This window comes from Mustelus asterias, chromosome 27, assembly GCF_964213995.1.
Source record: "Mustelus asterias chromosome 27, sMusAst1.hap1.1, whole genome shotgun sequence".
Classification (NCBI taxonomy): Eukaryota; Metazoa; Chordata; class Chondrichthyes; order Carcharhiniformes; family Triakidae; genus Mustelus; species Mustelus asterias.
The window spans coordinates 8,096,248-8,115,319 of NC_135827.1; the positions used below are offsets into that span (position 1 = coordinate 8,096,248).

A 19,072-nucleotide genomic window follows, 5' to 3' on the forward strand; every position below is an offset into this window, starting at 1 on the left:
GCTGGCACTGCCAGGGTACCCATGCCCAGGAGATACCACCCCCCCCACCGTCTGACCCCCTGGGGGCCCTGATTGCCCCCCCCTTCATTCTGGAGGGGTCTCCCGCTCGTTCCCCAAACATGGAGAGCTGGTGTAAACCCTGCCGGAATGAAGTACTCCTGGTGGGGTGGGAGATTCAATCGGGACCTGAAAATACCTGATAATTGGATTTTAAATATATTTAAAATACATTTTTAAAAGATTTAAATGACGTATCTGCCTTCCTGCCAGTTTCCAGCGTGGTCTGACCGGCGACTGTTCTCCAGCTCTGAGAGACAAGCATGCGTTCCCAGTGCATGCGCAAATCCCAGTACAAGGCCGGCGATGTGCATCTCCCACCGCGACCCGCCAGAAAAGCTGCGGATCGCAATGGGAGAATCACGGCCGTGGTTTCACAGCTCCCTCATCTAAAATAGCCTCTCTGCATGGAAAAGGCTCAACGGCAAATGCTGGTGGGATGCACAACCACAAGACTTGGCAATGGAGCCAGAGTGCTCTATTGCCAACTATCCACACATGACCAAGTCCTGACAGCAGTCAATGGACAATAGCCGAACCCTGGATGATTTGCACAACACCCACCCCAATTCAGAACCCAAAAATATCGAGAGCACGACCAGTGCCCGACTGAATGTATTCAAGGCAAGAAATAAAACACAGCACCATTCTGGTTGTATTACAGAACGCCACATCAGTTAACAACTTCTCACTTCGATGACTGTTAATGAAACTGCAGCACCTTGCACTTATCAGGGCCTTGCTAAAAGTACATCAGGGACTTGGTAGAGTGTGGCAGATATGTGCCAATGGCACTGGATTAGAAACGCAGGGACGCAACATGGGAAGGTGCGAAACACAATTCAGCTGATCAGCCCCAGAAATATGAACATGAAAACTCTTTGATTGTTACGAAAACCCACTGGTTCTGCAATGTCCCTTCCAGAAACATGTCACATCTACGCAACCTGACCTACATGTGACACCTTTACTACATCCTACAGCTGACTTTTAATGGCCGCACGTAGCTGCTGCTTGTAGCTACTCCCCAGGAAACATGCTGTCCTGCTAAGTCACACTTCTCTGGCTTGTGCAATCCTCACACATCCACTGTAGCTTAACCGCTCTGTGACCTCTATCATCCAAGTACGCTTAGGCCGGCCCCTCTTTCTACTACCCTCCATTTTGCCCTCCCAAAGAGATCCCTGCAGCTTTTCAGCTCTGATCAAATGGTGGAAATACTGACATTCTCTTTTCTGAATGTCACTTTTCAGCGTTTGTTTTTGCCGTTGCAAATTCAAGGACCTCTTTATTTATTTTAAAGTCTGTATGAAATTTTTAGCATACATCTTAGCATGCACATTTCAACAAAAAAAGCACATGTATGGGCAAGTTACTTTTGTAGGCATTTTCAACTTAACTGCAAAGCAGAGTCCTCACGGCATGTCAATTACATCAAAAGGAGACTGATGTGTGAGCTGTACCTGAGCCAATTTAAGGACTTGCCAACCCGCCTTTCTGAGGCACCATTTGTTGAGCACTTGAATTGAAAGGCACGCCTTGCCAAAAGCCAAACTGCGAGCAGCAATCAGACAAACATCCTTTTCATATTGAATATGTGACCAAAATTTACAAAGAAAACTATCCGGCAGTGACAATTCAAACAGAAATCAGCAAAACAGAATATTGATATGCAACATTGGCCATAGGCTGTCAGCATGCTACTGATATACCCAAAAACAAGTCTACCCACAGACTCCAAGATTCCAAGATGGCGCCGGAGAGTGGCGACTTCTTGCAAGCTGTGCCCAGCATACCCTCTAATGCTATCTTGTTCTATGCTACTAAAACTTTGTTCTAACTCTTTTAAACTTGGCGGCACGGTAGCACAGTGGTTAGCACTGCTGCTTCACAGCTCCAGGGACCTGGGTTCGATTCCTGGCTTGGGTCACTGTCTGTGTGGAGTTTGCACATTCTCCTCGTGTCTGCGTGGGTTTCCTCCGGATGCTCCGGTTTCCTCCCACAGTCCAAAGATGTGCGGGTTAGGTTGATTGGCCATGCTAAAATTGCCCTTAGTGTCCTGAGATGCGTAGGTTAGAGGGATTAGTGGGTAAATATGTAGGGATATGGGGGTAGGGCCTGGGTGGGATTGTGGTCGGTGCAGACTCGATGGGCCGAATGGCCTCTTTCTGTGCTGTAGGGTTTCTATGATTCTAGCTCTCGAACAATGATCTTCCTCTACACCCTCGCTATGACTGTAACACTACATTTTGTACTCTCTCCTTTCCTTCTCTATGTACGTTATGCTTTGTATAGCGCGCAAGAAGCAATACTTTTCACTGTACACTAATACATGTGACAATAATGAATCAAATCAAATCAAGACTCCTTTGCAATGTAGGTCCAGAATAAGATGCATTATTTTATGCTGAAGCTTATCCTGTGTAGCTCTGTAATAAGGTACATTCTCTGTGCTCTAGAGAATGCAAGCCGACATCAACTGCTGCTGACAAACCATTAATTCGGTGAAAGAAACTGAAACTTGCTGGTCTTTCAATGCGAAGAGTAATTCTGAGAATTGCAGACTGGAACATTTCAAGCTGCAGGACTCCGTGCTGAGGGATGGCTCTAAAGCTTGGGGCAGGCACTGCAAAAAAGCTCAATGGGGAAAGTCTCCCTCATGAAAGTCCACGGAGTGATTGGAAACATTTTTTTTTGCAAAACTATAACTTTACTTTTTGGCAAAAATATAAAAGAACATTTCAAAATGCCCTTCACAGAAAGTGCAATGAAATACAAATTTGCTACACAGATCATGCGGCAGTTTCAGACGCTCCATCACAATTGTGATATGTAATATTCACTGTATACATTCGGTGTGAGTCATGCAGCCTGAAGGATTCCATACAATTTCCAGATCCTTGCTGGATTGCTGCACTTTTGGTGGAAGGTTTTGGACAGCAACCTTTCCCCATTGCACCTCTGCGGCGGCAGTCCCAAGCTTGAGTGCGTCCCTCAGCACATAGTCCTGGACCTTGGAATGGGGCGGTCTGCAACACCCGATCGGGGACAATTCTTTGTACTGGAAGACCTGGACCCAGGGGCAGAAACTGGGTGAAAATCCTGCAGGATGCATGTTCGACACAGCTGGAATATTCTAGCCAGAATCCATAATTGTACTTGCGAAGCCTCGAGGGGGACATCAGAGTGCCACATCAGAGACCTCATGCTAAATTTGAACTGCCATGTAACCTTGACAAATTTAATGAATGAAATATATACATGGGGGGGAATTCATAAACCTCAAGGGTGCTGAAGGACGTTTAGGATCCTGAGCAGTTGCCTGCACGAGAGAGAGCAAAATATCCGAGAGGCTGATCATGAGAACAAAGAGATGTGGAGGGCAAATGGGCAATGTAAAATGAGAGAAGAAGTGTGGGGGTAAAGAGGGGGGGGGGAACGATTCGGGAACAGGACCCTGTAAAATCAGTGGAGAGTGAGAGGGGGGAGAAGGGCGGGAGATGGGGGGGAGAAGGGGGGAAAGGGGGGGATAGGGGAAAAGGGGGAAAGGGGAAAAGGGGGAAAGGAGGGAAAGGAGGGAAAGGGGGAAGGGGAGAGGGAAGGGTGAGGGGGAGAGGGGGGAGAGGAGGGGTGGGGGAGGGAGGAGAGGGTGGAGGGGGGAAGGGAGGAGAGGGTGGAGGGGGGAGAGGGTGGAGGGGGGAGAGGGGGGAGAGGGTGGAGGGGGGAGAGGGGGGAGGGGGGGAGAGGGGGGAGAATCATAGAATCCCTACAGTACAGAAAGAGGCCATTCGGCTCATCGAGTCTGCATCGACCACAATCCCACCCAGGCCCTGCCCCCATATCCCTACATATTTATCCACTAATCCCTCTAACCTATGCACCTCAGGACACTAAGGGCAATTTTAGCATGGCCAATCAACCTAACCAGCACATCTTTGGGTTGTGGGAGGAAACCGGAGCACCCGGAGGAAACCCACGCAGACACAGGGAGAATGTGCAAACTCCACACAGACAGTGACCCAAGCCGGGAATCGAACCCAGGAGGGGGGGAGGAGGGGGGAGGGGGAGGAGGGGGGGGGGAGGGGGGAGGGGGAGGGGACGGAGTAGTGGGGAGGAGGGAGGGGAGGGGGGGGGGTGGAAGAGAGGGGGAGGAGAGGGGGAGAGACGAGGAGGGGGGAGAGAGTGAGAGTGAGAGGGGATTCCCTCCCCCCAGCGATTTCACTGGGAGTTCCATCTGTCAGTTTCACACACTCTGCATTGTGCAGTCACCAACAGGGAAACCGCTCAAGGGGAGGACAGAAAGACGTACATAATTTAAGATGAAGAATGGAGGGAGAAAATTAGGGTGGGGGAGACACTTACCGATCTCCAACCGCTTGCAAAACGAGTCAGCAGCAGCTTTTCGATGTCCCCATTCAAAACTTGCAGCAACTTTTCGGGTTTGTCATCAGTGTACCCAGGCTTCTTGAAGAAACGCATTGACAAACATCTTCACCTCTTCGTATTTCAACCCCTCGCTGCTTGTCTGACTCGCTCCAAATGGTCGAGACAATGCGAGTGATCTAACGAAAGGAAACCAGGAGGTTTCAGTCCAGTCTCACACTGCTCCTTCTCCCCACAGAGCCTTCTCCGCGCTTTGTCCCAAATCCACTCTGTAAACACAGCCCTGCTATCAAATCATCAACTTCCTCTGCACGCCCACTAGCTCAGTGAAAACGGCATCGCTCAATGATTGCTGAGACCGAATGAGGAATGGCAATCGATGGCAATTCTAAAACTGTGGCTCTCATTTTAACTCTGGGTGGATGTTGAGTTAGTTAAAATCTCGCCCAGAATGGGTTTCTCAAAGGTGAAGGGGGCTTGTTCTTGGGATCGACTGGCCACAAGCTTAAACCCTTTCTTTTTTATTGAGACACCCCATAATATTTCGAGCAACTGAATATTTTTTTTGTGTTCTGTGAAGGCAGATAGCCATGGATACACTTGGGTGGGATTTTCCGGCCGCGCTCACCCCAAGTCCGGAAAATCCTTCCCGAGGTCAATGGACCTTTGCATGGTCCGTATCCCGCCCGTTACAATTCCTGTGCCAGACAGGATGGGAAAATTCTGCCCAAGGAATTTATATATATGTACATACAAGATGTGTAGGTTAGATGGATTAGCCGTGGCAAATGTGTGCGGTTACGGGGATAGGGCGGAGGGAAGCGCGTGGGTAAGATACTCTATCAAAAAGAGTCGGTGTAGATTCAATGGGCAGAATGCTGTTACCATCACTGAATCCCCCATTGCCAACAACCTTGGAGTTACCAACTGGACTTGCTATATAAACACAGTGGCTACAAGAGCAGGTCAGAGGTTAGGAATACTGTGGCAAGTAACTCACCTCCTGACTCCCCAAAGCCTTTCCACCCTCTACAAGGCACAAGGAGTGTGATGGAATACTTCCCACTTGCCTGGATGAGTGTAGCTCCAACAACACTCAAGAAGCTTTACACCATCCAGGGCAAAGCAGCCCACTTGATTGGCACCACATCCACAAACATCCACTCCATCCATCACTGCCACTCAGTAGCGACAGTGTGTACTATCTATAAGATGCACTGCAGCAATTCACCAAAGATGCTTAGACAGCACCTTCCAAACCCACAACAACTTCCATCTAGAAGGGCAAGGGCAGTAGATACATGGAAACACCATTACCTGCAGGTTCCCCCCCAAGCCACTCACCATCCTGATTTGGAAATATTTTGCCGTTCCTTTGCAATCATTGGGTCAACATCCTGGAATCACCTCCCTAAAAGCATTGTGGGTCATCCCACAGCACGTGGACTGCAGCGATTCAAGAAGGCAACTCACCGCCACCTTCTCAAGGGCAACTAGGAATGGGCAATAAATGCTGGCCAGCCAGCAACGCCCATGTTCCAAGAATGAATATCTGCCTTCTTAATTATTTGCTGTACCTGCTTGCCAACGTTTTTGTGATTCATCTACTAGATTTCCCTGTACTGCAACGTTTTGCAATCTCTTCACTTAAATATTATTCTGACATTTTCCCATATTATAGTCCTGCTGCCAATTTTTTTATGCATTCACTCCACCTAGCTATATTCCTTTGTGTCCTCCTTGAAACTTGCTTTCCTATCACTCTTTGTATCATCTTTAAATTTGACTACAGTACAATCTATTCCTTCATTCATGTCATTCATGTAGATTATAAATAGTTGACACCCCATTAGTTATGGTTTGCCAACCTGAAAATGACCCACTTATCCAGATTCCCTGTTACCTGTTGGTTAGTAAATCCTCTATCCTCTCTGTTCTGTTACCCCCAACAGCATGAGCTCTTACCACCTATGGTGCACCTTATTTGAATACCTTTTGAAAATCCAAATATTACATCTACTGGCTTCCCTTTATCCATCCTGTTTACAACATCTTCAAATAAATCTAATAAATTCCCCTTTCACAAAATAATGTTGACTCTGCTTGACTGCATTATGTTTTTCTAAATGTCCAGTTTTTATTATCTCCTAAATAATTGATTCGAGCATTTTCCCAATGACAAATATTTGGTTCACTTGTTTGCTAATAGTTTGCTGCTTCCTGTCCTCCTCCAAACCTGAATGGAGAATTGACACTGGACAGGAGATTTTCAGATGCTGCAGATCTTGCAGCCAATTTCCCTGTAGATCTGCTGAAAATAGTGTCAGATTCTGTCCTGTGAAGCATCAAGTATGCATCAAGCTACGGTAATTTTATCATTGCCAGTACAAGTCAGTTATTGTTTAATTGTATGCTTCTGCTCATGTTAAGGAGCAAATTACAATCTATGTGTAAATCCCATCCATGATGCAATGCCGCTTTGGGAGGGGTATATTCCAAGTTGCAACACACAACTTTGTGTTTTTTTTCTACTTTGCAGACAATCCATTCTGAGCCCATAATTAGGGTCTTCGGTGTCTTGGAATTCCCCCTGCAACCCATGTCTCATTTTCAAAGCAGAGTCACAAAGGATTAAATTATGAAAGCTGGCTGAAACCACATCTGGAATTGGTGCATTATTTGATCCACACACTCAGCATGTAGCAAATGTGACTATTCCAGAGCTATGAGTTAAAATTTCACCATGGTAACTGGGAGAATTTACATTCAATTAATAGATAAGTCAAGAAAAAAATTGGTAGTTCCATTACTAATGATCGTGAAAATAGTGGTTTGCCATTAAAAAACAATCTTTTTAAAAATTCATTCATGGGACATGGACGTTGCTGGCTAGGCCAGCATTTATTGCTAATCCCTAGTTGCCCTTGTTCAGAGGGCAGTTGGGAGTCAACCACATTGCTGTGGCTCTACAGTCACATGTAGGCCAGATCAGCTAAGGACAGCAGATTTCCTTCCCTAAAGTTTTTCTGACAATTGACAATGTTTAAAGTTTAATTATTTATTAGTCACAAGTGAAGCTTACACTGCAATGATGTTCCTGTGAAATTCTCCGAGCCGCCACACTCCGGCATCTGTTCGGGTCAATGCACCTAACCAGCACCTCTTTCAGACTGTGGGAGAAAACCAGAGCACCCGGAGGAAACCCACGCAGACACGGGGAGAACACGCAAATTCCACAGAGGCAGTGACCCAAGCCAGGAATTTAACTTGAGTCCCTGGCGCTGTGAGGCAGCAGTGCTCACCACTGTGCCACCATGCTGCCCACTTAACTCAAATCAATTCTGGCAGCGGTGGGATTCGGACCCACGCCTCCGCAACGACTGGAGCGTTAATCCAGTGCCTTAGACCACTCAGCCACGCTACCACGTTCATGGTTTCATGGTCATCAGTAGATTCTTAATTTCAGATGTTTTTTATTGAATTCAAATTCCACCATCTGCTGTGGTAGGATTTGAACTGGGTCCCAAGAACATTAGTTGAGTTTATGGATTAATAGTCAAATGAGAATACCACTAGGCCATAATCTCCCTTCCTGGCTCACTGATGTCCATGATGTGGAGATGCCAGCGTTGGACTGGGGTAAACACGGTAAGAGTTTTAACAACACCAGGTTAAAGTCCAACAGGTTTATTTGGTAACAAATGTCATTAGCTTTCGGAACGCTGCTCCTTCGTCAGATGGAGTGGATATCTGCTCACAAACAAGGCACACAGAGACACAAAATCAAATTACAGAATACTGATTAGAATGCGAATCTTTACAGCTAATCAAGTCTCCCTCCACTCCCTCCACTCACATAGTCTGTATCTTGAAGACTTGATGGGGGGCTGCGCAGAGGCCTGCTGGTTTCAGCCTCCCAGGTGGGAATAGGCCCCGCCTCCTTAAATCTAATGATATTCACACTGGTGGCCTCTGCAATGCACAGAGAGTGGGAGATTCTAGTGTGAACTGCCACTGTAAAAACCAGCATGAATTACTCCTGCGATTTTTGACACTTCGAACTTTTTTGGGAGAATTCCACCCAATAGAACCATAGAACATTACAGCACAGAAACAGGCCTTTTGGTCCTCCTTGGCTGTGCCGAACCATTTTTCTGCCTAGTCCCACTGACCTGCACCTGGACCATATCCCTCCACACCCCTCTCATCCATGTACCTGTCCAAGTTTTTCTTAAATGTTAAAACTGAGCCTGCATTCACCACCTCATCTGGCAGCTCATTCCACACTCCCACCAATCTCTGTGTGAAGAAGCCCCCCCTAATATTCCCTTTAAACCTTTCCCCCTTCGCCCTTAACCCATGTCCTCTAGTTCTTTTCTCCCCTAGCCACAGTGGAAAAAGCCTGCTTGCATTCACTCTATCGAAACCCATCATAATTTTATACACCTCTATCAAATCTCCCCTCATTCTTCTACGCTCCACGGAATAAAGTCCTAACCTATTCAACTTTCTCTGTACCTCAGTTTCTCAAGTCCCGGCAACATCCTTGTAAACCTTCTCTGCACTCTTTCAACCTTATTAATATCCTTCCTGTAATTAGGTGACCAAAACTGCAAACAATACTCTAAATTCGGCCTCACCAATGTCTATATACAACCTCACCATAACATTCCAACTCTTATACTCAATACTTTGATTTATAAAGGCCAATGTACCAAAAGCACTCTTTACGACCCTTTCTAGCTGTGACGCCACTTTCAGGGAATTATGTATCTGTATTCCCAGATCCCTCTGTTCGACTGCACTCTTCAGTGTCCTACCATTTACATTATATGTTCTACCTTGGTTTGTCCTTCCAAAGTGCAATACCTCACACGTGTCTGCATTAAACTCCATCTGCCATTTTTCAGCCCATTTTTCTAGCTGGTCCAAATCCCTCTGCAAGCTTTGGAAACTTTCCTCACTGTCCACTATACCTCCAATCTTTGTATCACCTGCAAATTTGCTGATCCAATTTACCACATTATCATCCAGATCATTGATATAGATGACAAACATCAATGGACCCAGCACTGTTCCCTGTGGCACACCACGAGTCACAGGCCTCCACTCAGAGAAGCAATCCTCCACTACCACTCTTTGGCTTCTTCCATTGAGTCAATGTCTAATCCAATTTACTACCTCTCCATGTATACCTAGCGACTGAACCTTCCTAACTAACCTCCCATGCGGGACCTTGTCAAAGGCCTTACTGAAGTCCATGTAGACAACATCCACTGCCTTCCCTTCATCCACTTTCCTGGTAACCTCCTTGAAAAACTCTAATAGATTGGTCAAACATGACCTACCACGCACAAAGCCATGTTGACTCTCCCTAATAAGTCCCTGTCTATCCAAATATTTGTAGATCCTATTTCTTATTACTCCTTCCAATAATTTACCGACTACTGATGTCAAACTTACCGGCCTATAATTTCCCACATTACTTTTTGAGCCTTTTTTAAACAATGGAACAACACAAGCTATCCTCCAATCATCCGACACCTCACCCGTGGATACCGACATTTTAAATATATCTGCCAGGGCCCCTGCAATTTCAACACTAGTCTCCTTCAAGGTCCGAGGGAATACCCTGTCCGGTCCTGGGGATTTATGTACTCTGCTTTGCCTCAAGACAGCAAGCACCTCCTCCCCTTTAATCTGTATAGGTTCCATGACCTCCCTACTTGTTTGCCTTATTTCCATAGACTCCATGCCAGTTTCCTTAGTAAATACGGATGCAAAAAACCCATTTCATATCTCCCCCATTTCTTTTGGTTCCATACATAGCCGACCACTCTGATCTTCAAGAGGACCAATTTTATCCCTTACTATCCTTTTGCTCTTAATATACCTGCAGAAGCTCTTAGGATTATCCTTCACCTTGTCTGCCAAAGCAACCTCATGTCTTCTTTTAGCCCTCCTGATTCTTTTCTTAAGTAGTTTCTTGCACTTTTTATACTCCTCAAGCATTTTATTTGCTCCTTGTTGCCTATACATGTCATACATCTCTCTTTTCTTCTTTGTCAGAGTTCCAATATCCCTCAAGAACCAAGGTTCCTTATTCTTATGCACTTTGCCTTTAATCCTGACAGGAACATAGAAACTCTGCATTCTCAAAATTCCTCCTTTGAAGGCCTCCCACTTTGCAATCACATCCTTGCCAGAGAACAGCCTGTCCCAATCCACGCTTTTTAGATCCTTTCTCATTTCTTCAAATTTGGCCTTTTTCCAGTTTAGAACCTCAACCCGAGGACCAGATCTATCTTTATCCATGATCAAGTTGAAACTAATGGCGTTATCATCACTGGAACCAAAGTGTTCCCCTACACACACTTCCGTCACTTGTCCTAGCTCGCTTCCTAATAGGAGATCTAATATTGCATCCTCTCTAGTTGGTACCTCTATATATTGATTTAGAACATTTTCCTGAACACATTTTACAAACTCTAACCCATCTAGACCTTTAACAGTATGGGAGTCCCAATCTATATGTGGAAAATTAAAATCCTCTACTATCACAACTTTATGTTTCCTGCAGTTGTCTCCTATCTCTCTGCAGATTTGCTCCTCCAATTCTCGCTGACTATTGGGTGGTCTATAATACACCCCCATTAATGTGGTCAGACCTTTCCTGTTTCTCAGCTCCACCCATATGGCCTCGGTAGACAAGATGTGGAGATGCCGGCGTTGGACTGGGGTAAACACAGTAAGACGTTTAACAACACCAGGTTAAAGTCCAACAGGTTTATTTGGTAGCAAAAGCCACACAAGCTTTCGAGGCTCTGAGCCCCTTCTTCAGGTGAGTGGGAATTCTGTTCACAAACAGAACTTATAAGACACAGACTCAATTTACATGAATAATGGTTGGAATGCGAATACTTACAACTAATCCAGTCTTTAAGAAACAAAACAATGGGAGTGGGGAGAGCATCAAGACAGGCTAAAAAGATGTGTATTGTCTCCAGACAAGACAGCCAGTGAAACTCTGCAGGTCCACGCAACTGTGGGAGTTACAAATAGTGTGACATAAATTCTGATTCTAGGATCGCATGATAAAGACTCAGGAGGAAAAAAGCAGAAATATTTATGTGAAATAGTGTGACATAAACCCAATATCCCGGTTGAGGCCGTCCTTGTGTGTGCGGAACCTGGCTATCAGTTTCTGCTCCGCGACTCTGCGCTGTCGTGTGTCGCGAAGGCCGCCTTGGAGAACGCTTACCCGAATATCAGAGGCCGAATGCCTGTGACCGCTGAAGTGCTCCCCAACAGGAAGAGAACAGTCTTGCCTGGTGATTGTCGAGCGGTGTTCATTCATCCGTTGTCGCAGCGTCTGCATAGTTTCCCCAATGTACCATGTCCCGAGGCATGGTACATTGGGGAAACTATGCAGACGCTGCGACAACGGATGAATGAACACCGCTCGACAATCACCAGGCAAGACTGTTCTCTTCCTGTTGGGGAGCACTTCAGCGGTCACGGGCATTCGGCCTCTGATATTCGGGTAAGCGTTCTCCAAGGCGGCCTTCGCGACACACGACAGCGCAGAGTCGCGGAGCAGAAACTGATAGCCAGGTTCCGCACACACAAGGACGGCCTCAACCGGGATATTGGGTTTATGTCACACTATTTCACATAAATATTTCTGCTTTTTTCCTCCTGAGTCTTTATCATGCGATCCTAGAATCAGAATTTATGTCACACTATTTGTAACTCCCACAGTTGCGTGGACCTGCAGAGTTTCACTGGCTGTCTTGTCTGGAGACAATACACATCTTTTTAGCCTGTCTTGATGCTCTCCCCACTCCCATTGTTTTGTTTCTTAAAGACTGGATTAGTTGTAAGTATTCGCATTCCAACCATTATTCATGTAAATTGAGTCTGTGTCTTATAAGTTCTGTTTGTGAACAGAATTCCCACTCACCTGAAGAAGGGGCTCAGAGCCTCGAAAGCTTGTGTGGCTTTTGCTACCAAATAAACCTGTTGGACTTTAACCTGGTGTTGTTAAACTTCTTACTCGGTAGACAAGCCCTCTAATCTGTCCTGCCTGAGCACTGCTGTAACATTTTCCCTGACTAGCAATGCCACCCCCCCACCCTTCATCCCTCTGCCTCTATCACGTCTGAAACATCGGAACCCTGGAACATTGAGCTGCCAGTCCTGCCCCTTCTGTAGCCAAGTTTCACTAGTGGCTATAATGTCATAATTCCATGTGCCAATCCACGTCCTCAGCTCGTCTGCCTTCCCCACAATACTCCTGGCATTGAAATAGACACACCTCAGAAGATTATTACCACCACACACAACCCTTCTATCTGTGATTTTGCATCATTAACATCATTTATTTTCACCCCCGCTCCACTATCTGCTCTGGCACTCTGGTTCCCATTCCCCTGCAAATCTAGTTTAAACCCTCCCCAATAACACTAGCAAACCTCCCTGCAAGCATATTGGTCCCCTTGTAGTTGAGGTGTAACCCGTCTCTCTTGTACATGTCCCACCTGCCCCAGAAGAGGTCCCAATGATCTAGAAATCTGAAATCCTGCCCCCTATACCAGTTCCTCAGCCACGTGTTCATCCGCCCGAGCATCCTACTCTTACCCTCACTGGCACGTGGCACAGGTGGCAATCCTGAGATTACTACCCTCGGGGTCCTGCTTTTTAACTTCCTACCTAGCTCTCTATACTCACTCTTCAGGGCCTCCTCACTCTTTCTTCCTACGACATTGGGACCGATGTGTACCATGACATCTGGCTGATCACCCTCCCACTTCAGAATGCTGTGCACGCGATCAGAGACATCCCTGACGCTGGCACCCGGGAGGCAACAAACCATCCGGGAGTCTCTGTCACGACCACAGAACCTCCTGTCTGTACCTCTGACAATCGAGTCCCCTATCACTACCGCTCTCCTCTTCTTCCACCCTCCCTTCTGCGCTGCAGAACCAGACTCAGTGCCAGAGATCCGGCTGCCGCAGCTGTTACCTTTGCTGAATTCTCCACCATCAACCTCCTGAGATGTTCCTATTGACCAGAACTAAACTGGATAAACAATATAATTACTATGGCTACAAGGGCAGGTTTGAGACTGGAGATTCTGCAGCAAATAACTTACCCCCTGTCTCCCCAAAGCCATTTACAAGGCAAAAGTCAGGTGTGTGATGGAATATCCTCCATTTGCCTGGATGAGCAACTCTAACAATACCCACATGCTCAGCATGATCCAGAACAAAGCTAGCTGCTTGATCAATGTCCATCCATCACCTTAAAACATTCACTCCCTCCACCATCAGTGCACAGTGGCAGCAGAGGTACTAGCTTCAGGACACAGTGCAGTAACTTGCCAAGGCTCCATCAATACTGAGAGCTCTGCCACATAGAAGGACAAGAGGTACGGTGGCACAGTGGTTAGCACTGCTACCTCACAGTCTCAGGGACCCATGTTCAATTCTGGCCTTGGGTCACTGTCTGTGTGGAGATTGTATGTTGTCTCTGTGTCTGGGTGGTTTCCTCCAGGTGTTCCAGGTTTCCTCCCACAGTCCAAAAGACGTGCTGGTTAGGTACATTGGCCATGCTAAATTCTCACTCAGTGTACCCGAACAGGTGCCGGAGTGTGGCAACTAGGGGATTTTCACAGTGACTTAATTGCAGCGTTACTGTAAGCCTACTTGTGACACAAATAAATAATTACATCATGAATATAAACAATCCAAAGATGTGCAGGTGAGATGGATTGGCCATGCTAAGTAGCCCTTAGTGTCCAAAGATGTGTAGATTAGGGGAATTAGTGAGGTAAACATGTGGGGTTGTGGGGATAGGGCAGGGATGGGCCTGGGTAAGATGCTCTGTCAGATAGTGCAGATGTGATGGGCTGAATGGACTTTTTATGCATTGTGATGATTCTCTGAAGAACAAGGACAACCAGATCATGGGAACACCACCAACAGCAGGTTTCCCGCCAAGTCACTCACCATCCTGACTTGAAGCCATACTGGCATCCTTTTATTGCTGCTCTGTTAAAATCCTGGAACTCCCTCCCTGACAGCATTGCTAATGTACCTACACCACAAAGACTGCAACAGTTCAAGAAGACAGATCACCACCATCTGCTCAAGCGCAATAAGGATGGGTAATAAACGCTGGCTTTGACAGCAGTGTTCATATCGAAGAGCAAGTAGAAAAAAAAATATTGTTACGAAAATAATTGTGAAAAATGGATATCAGGAAATTGTAGACCGGAAAAACAGAGGATCTTCAAAAGTGTCAAAGGCTCTGTCAGCAATCTTGATGCATTGGTTGAGACTTGGGAGTGCCCTGGATTTTGGTGGGAGCTGTCAAGAGGCAGCTTGCAAGCAGGAAAGTTTCAGGAGATCTGGGAGAACACAGGTGGGACACCCTAGGTCTGTTATCTACTGCAGCAGACTGGAGACAGGTAGGTACATTAGTCGGAATGGGCAACTAGGGATGGGCAATAAATGTTGGCCATCCAGCAATGCCCATGTCCCACGAATGAATAAATAAAAAGTGTGCAGTCCAGAAGGAGGCTGGAAAGTGAATGGAGGACATGAAAGTACAGAACTGGATACACTAGAGGCATAAATGAGAACTGGAAACATGAAGAGATTTGGAGCACTGAGGGAAGGACAAATGCTCTGAGGGGCAAAAGAGGAGAACAGAGTGGACAGGTGAGACCTAGGAGCACTGAGAGAAAAGTAGGGTTTGGAGTTATAGGCCATCCATAATATGATCAGGATCCAAAACTAGACTCTGGTCCCATCCAGTGGCCTAGGTTTGAGGGACTCACAGGAGAGGAGCATGGGTTGAAGTTCAAAACTGCCCACATATCAAATTGGCAATCTCACTCACAGGGCAGTTATTTGCTTGGGACAAGGTGAAATATATCTTGGTGCAGCAAGAAGGTTTAAACTGTCATCGCTATCATCGACACCGCAAACTACCGGCTCCAAGTGAAGAGGATCTCCAAGAAGATCGTGCATATCGACACAGACATCAAGTTTCTACAAAGATGCAAGAAAGCAAAAAAGATACCAAAAGGACTGCAGATCATTATCTTGTAAATTGAGTTTGTGTCTGTATATGCCCTGTTTGTGAATACAAGTCTTCGCTCACCTGATGAAGGAGCAGCGCTCCGAAAGCTTGTGCTGCCAAATAAACCTGTTGAACTTTAATCTTGTGCTGTGAGACTTCTTACTGTTCTTACACCAGTCCAACGCCGGCATCTCCTCATCATTTAAACTGTTCACCATGAATTTCCTCAAGGGTTCTGCCAAATCATGGTGGTAGATCAGGAAATCTCCAGCACTTGTCCACACTGGGTAATGAAAGATGTCCCCTGAATTTGCCACAACATAACTCAGAAGAATATTTAATTGCAAACACGATCCAGTTAAGCAAAAGCGTTAAAGAAAAATCAGTAATGGGAAATGCTATCTGCATTTTAGAAACTTACAGTCAGCCACTGAGGCAGAGAAACCCAAAAGACGGATGCATGGTTTACAAGTTACAGCTCGTTTGAATGCAAAATATTCAAAACAAAACACAAAAAGCAGCATTGTTAAGATTTGCAATGCTCTGAAAGACTTAACATCAACTTAGCATATCAGAATGCCATGTACATTTAAATAAAAACAAGTATATCCAGTTAGTGTGGCACAGTTATACTTATGTACCTAACCACCCACTTGTGCAATGTACAAAGAACAAACAAAGAACAAAGAACAATACAGCACAGGAACAGGCCCTTCGGCCCTCCAAGCCCACGCCGCTCCCCGGCCCAGGATTGAATCCTGAATCCAGGATCCCCGCCCAATTTTCCAGCCTATCTACATACTAATATCCTATCCCCGAGATGTCCCTCACAGCTATGATGCTTTGTTCATCACAACCTATTAACTCACCCCTACCCCCCCATTCCAGACCATGTGATCTCCAGGGAGAGGCGAAAACCCAGAGTGAAAACCCCAGGGCCAATATGGGGAAAAAAAATCTGGGAAATTCCTCTCCGACCCCCTGAGGCGATCGAAACGAGTCCAGGAGATCACACTGGCCCTGATCGGAAAATGCTTCCCAACCCTATTCATTTCCACTTCCACGAACACCATCTGAATTCCCTGCCCCCGAGACAGGTTCCCAACTATCCGCAGTCTCGCTCTGTACTGGCACCAGCAAGATGATCATAGAATGAAGCCTTGAAACGAGAAACAAAGAACAATTAGCCCGCGCCGCTCCCTGGTCCAAACTAGACCACTCTTTTGTATCCCTCCATTCCCACTCCGTTCATATAGCTGTCTAGATAAGTCTTAAACGTTCCCAGTGTGTCCGCCTCCACCACCTTGCCCGGCAACCCATTCCAGGCCCCCACGACCCTCTGTGTAAAATATGTCCTTCTGATATCTGTGTTAAACCTCCCCCCCTTCACCTTGAACCTATGACCCCTCGTGAACGTCACCACCGACCCGGGGAAAAGCTTCCCACCGTTCACCCGATCTATGCCTTTCATAATTTTATACACCTCTATTAAGTCTCCCCTCATCCTCCGTCTTTCCAAGGAGAACAACCCCAGTTTCCCCAATCTCTCCTCATAACCAAGCCCCTCCATACCAGGCAACATCCTGGTAAACCTCCTCTGTACTCTCTCCAAAGCCTCTACGTCCTTCTGGTAGTGTGGTGACCAGAACTGGACGCAGTATTCCAAATGCGGCCGAACCAACGTTCTATACATCTGCAACATCAGACCCCAACTTTTATACTCTATGCCCCGTCCTATAAAGGCAAGCATGCCATATGCCTTCTTCACCACCTTCTCCACCTGTGACGTCACCTTCAAAGATCTGTGGACTTGCACACCCAGGTCCCTCTGCGTCTCTACACCCTTTATGGTTCTTCCATTTATCGTGTAGCTCCTCCCTACATTATTCCCACCAAAATGCATCACTTCGCATTTATCAGGATTGAACTCCATCTGCCATTTCTTTACCCAAATTTCCAGCCTATCTATATCCTTCTGTAGCCTCTGACAATGTTCCTCACTATCTGCAAGTCCTGCCAGTTTTGTGTCGTCCGCAAACTTACTGATCACCCCAGTTACTCCTTCTTCCAGATCATTTATATAAATCACAAAAAGCAGAGGTCCCAATACAGAGCCCTGCGGTACACCACTAGTCACAGGCCTCCAGCCGGAAAAAGACCCTTCCACTACCACCCTCTGTCTTCTATGACCAAGCCAGTTCTCCACCCATCTAGCCACCTCCCCCTTTATCCCATGAGATCCAACCTTTTTCACTAGCCTACCATGAGGGACTTTGTCAAACGCTTTACTAAAGTCCATATAGACAACATCCACGGCCCTTCCTTCGTCAACCATTTTGGTCACTTCTTCAAAAAACACCACCAGGTTAGTGAGGCATGACCTCCCTCTCACAAAACCATGCTGACTATCGTTAATGAGTTTATTCCTTTCTAAATGCGCATACATCCTATCTCTAAGAATCTTCTCCAACAACTTCCCCACCACGGACGTCAAGCTCACTGGCCTATAATTACCCGGGTTATCCTTCCTACCCTTATGAAATAACGGGACCACATTAGCTATCCTCCAATCCTCTGGGACCTCACCTGCGTCCAGTGACGAGACAAAGATTTGCATCAGAGGCCCAACGATTTCACCTCTCGTCTCCCTGAGCAGCCTTGGATAGATTCCATCAGGCCCTGCTGTACTGCTCATTTAAGTGGAAAGTAAGTCCAATGCAAAAGATATGCTTAAACACCAGTGCAAACAAGTACTGCAAACCCAGTTCAAACTTTAAGATATGCTCTTTCTACATCATGTTTCACACAAAGTGCTGCATTTGAACATATAACTAGAGATTAGCATCTCAAGTCTCACAAAATCTCTGAGGTTATCAAATAGTTTCAAAAACATTTTTTGATATAAAAACATTGTTTTCATTCAGAGATTTTAGCAGTAATCATCTAATACTACCACCCACATGATTGTTGGAAGTGGTAATTCAGCAATCTTCATTGATATGTAAATGGAGGTTGTTTGTCTTACATAACCTGAGCTATTTCTATATTTGAACCATGATCAATAAATTAAGATTATTGTATTCCACCATCTTTCCATTAAAAAGCCCCAAGTTGGCAATCTCAAAGCTCTTTTGATCTGCCCCATCCACCTATCCCACCTACCTTTTTCCTTCTCACCCTTATATGCCATTAGGTTGCCCCTACTTCATCTCTTCCTCCATCCCACCCATCCGTACCTTCTTATTTATGTTCTCTTCCTTCCCTTTTCTCTTTTCTTGCTATCTATAGCCTGTTTATTTCTCCACCACCTGACCCCACTTGACCCGAAAACTGGACTTCATTTTGACTCCGGAAATGCAATGCTGTGTGAGATCAGCTGTGACAATAATAGAAACGTGATTCATCCTCCACATCCTGAATCCTGTTCAACTGCAAATTTACAAAGCAACTGTTTAGAACAGGCAATAAAGCATTAATAAAACATGCCAGATAACTTCATGGAAATCAGTAACTAATTTTCTATGTAAACATACATTAGTGGAGG

The 19,072-nt window shown here is 45.9% G+C and overlaps 1 protein-coding gene and 1 non-coding gene across 3 annotated transcripts in view; both read right to left on the minus strand.

The window, feature by feature from the left end:
• The window catches only part of LOC144479844 (uncharacterized), a 67,016-nt gene extending 62,259 nt beyond the window's left edge, over positions 1-4,757 (minus strand). Inside the window, exon 1 of one of the 2 annotated variants that reach the window (XM_078198833.1) lies at positions 4,420-4,757. The gene's annotated coding sequence lies outside the window, so the exon portion shown is untranslated. The remainder of the gene's footprint in view (positions 1-4,419) is intronic. The other variant, XM_078198835.1, reaches the window with a different exon arrangement.
• A 3,025-nt stretch (positions 4,758-7,782) lies between these two features.
• Positions 7,783-7,864, minus strand: trnav-aac (transfer RNA valine (anticodon AAC)). The gene has a single exon. It is a non-coding gene; the product is annotated as a tRNA-Val (tRNA).
• Between the last annotated feature and the right edge of the window lie 11,208 nt (positions 7,865-19,072).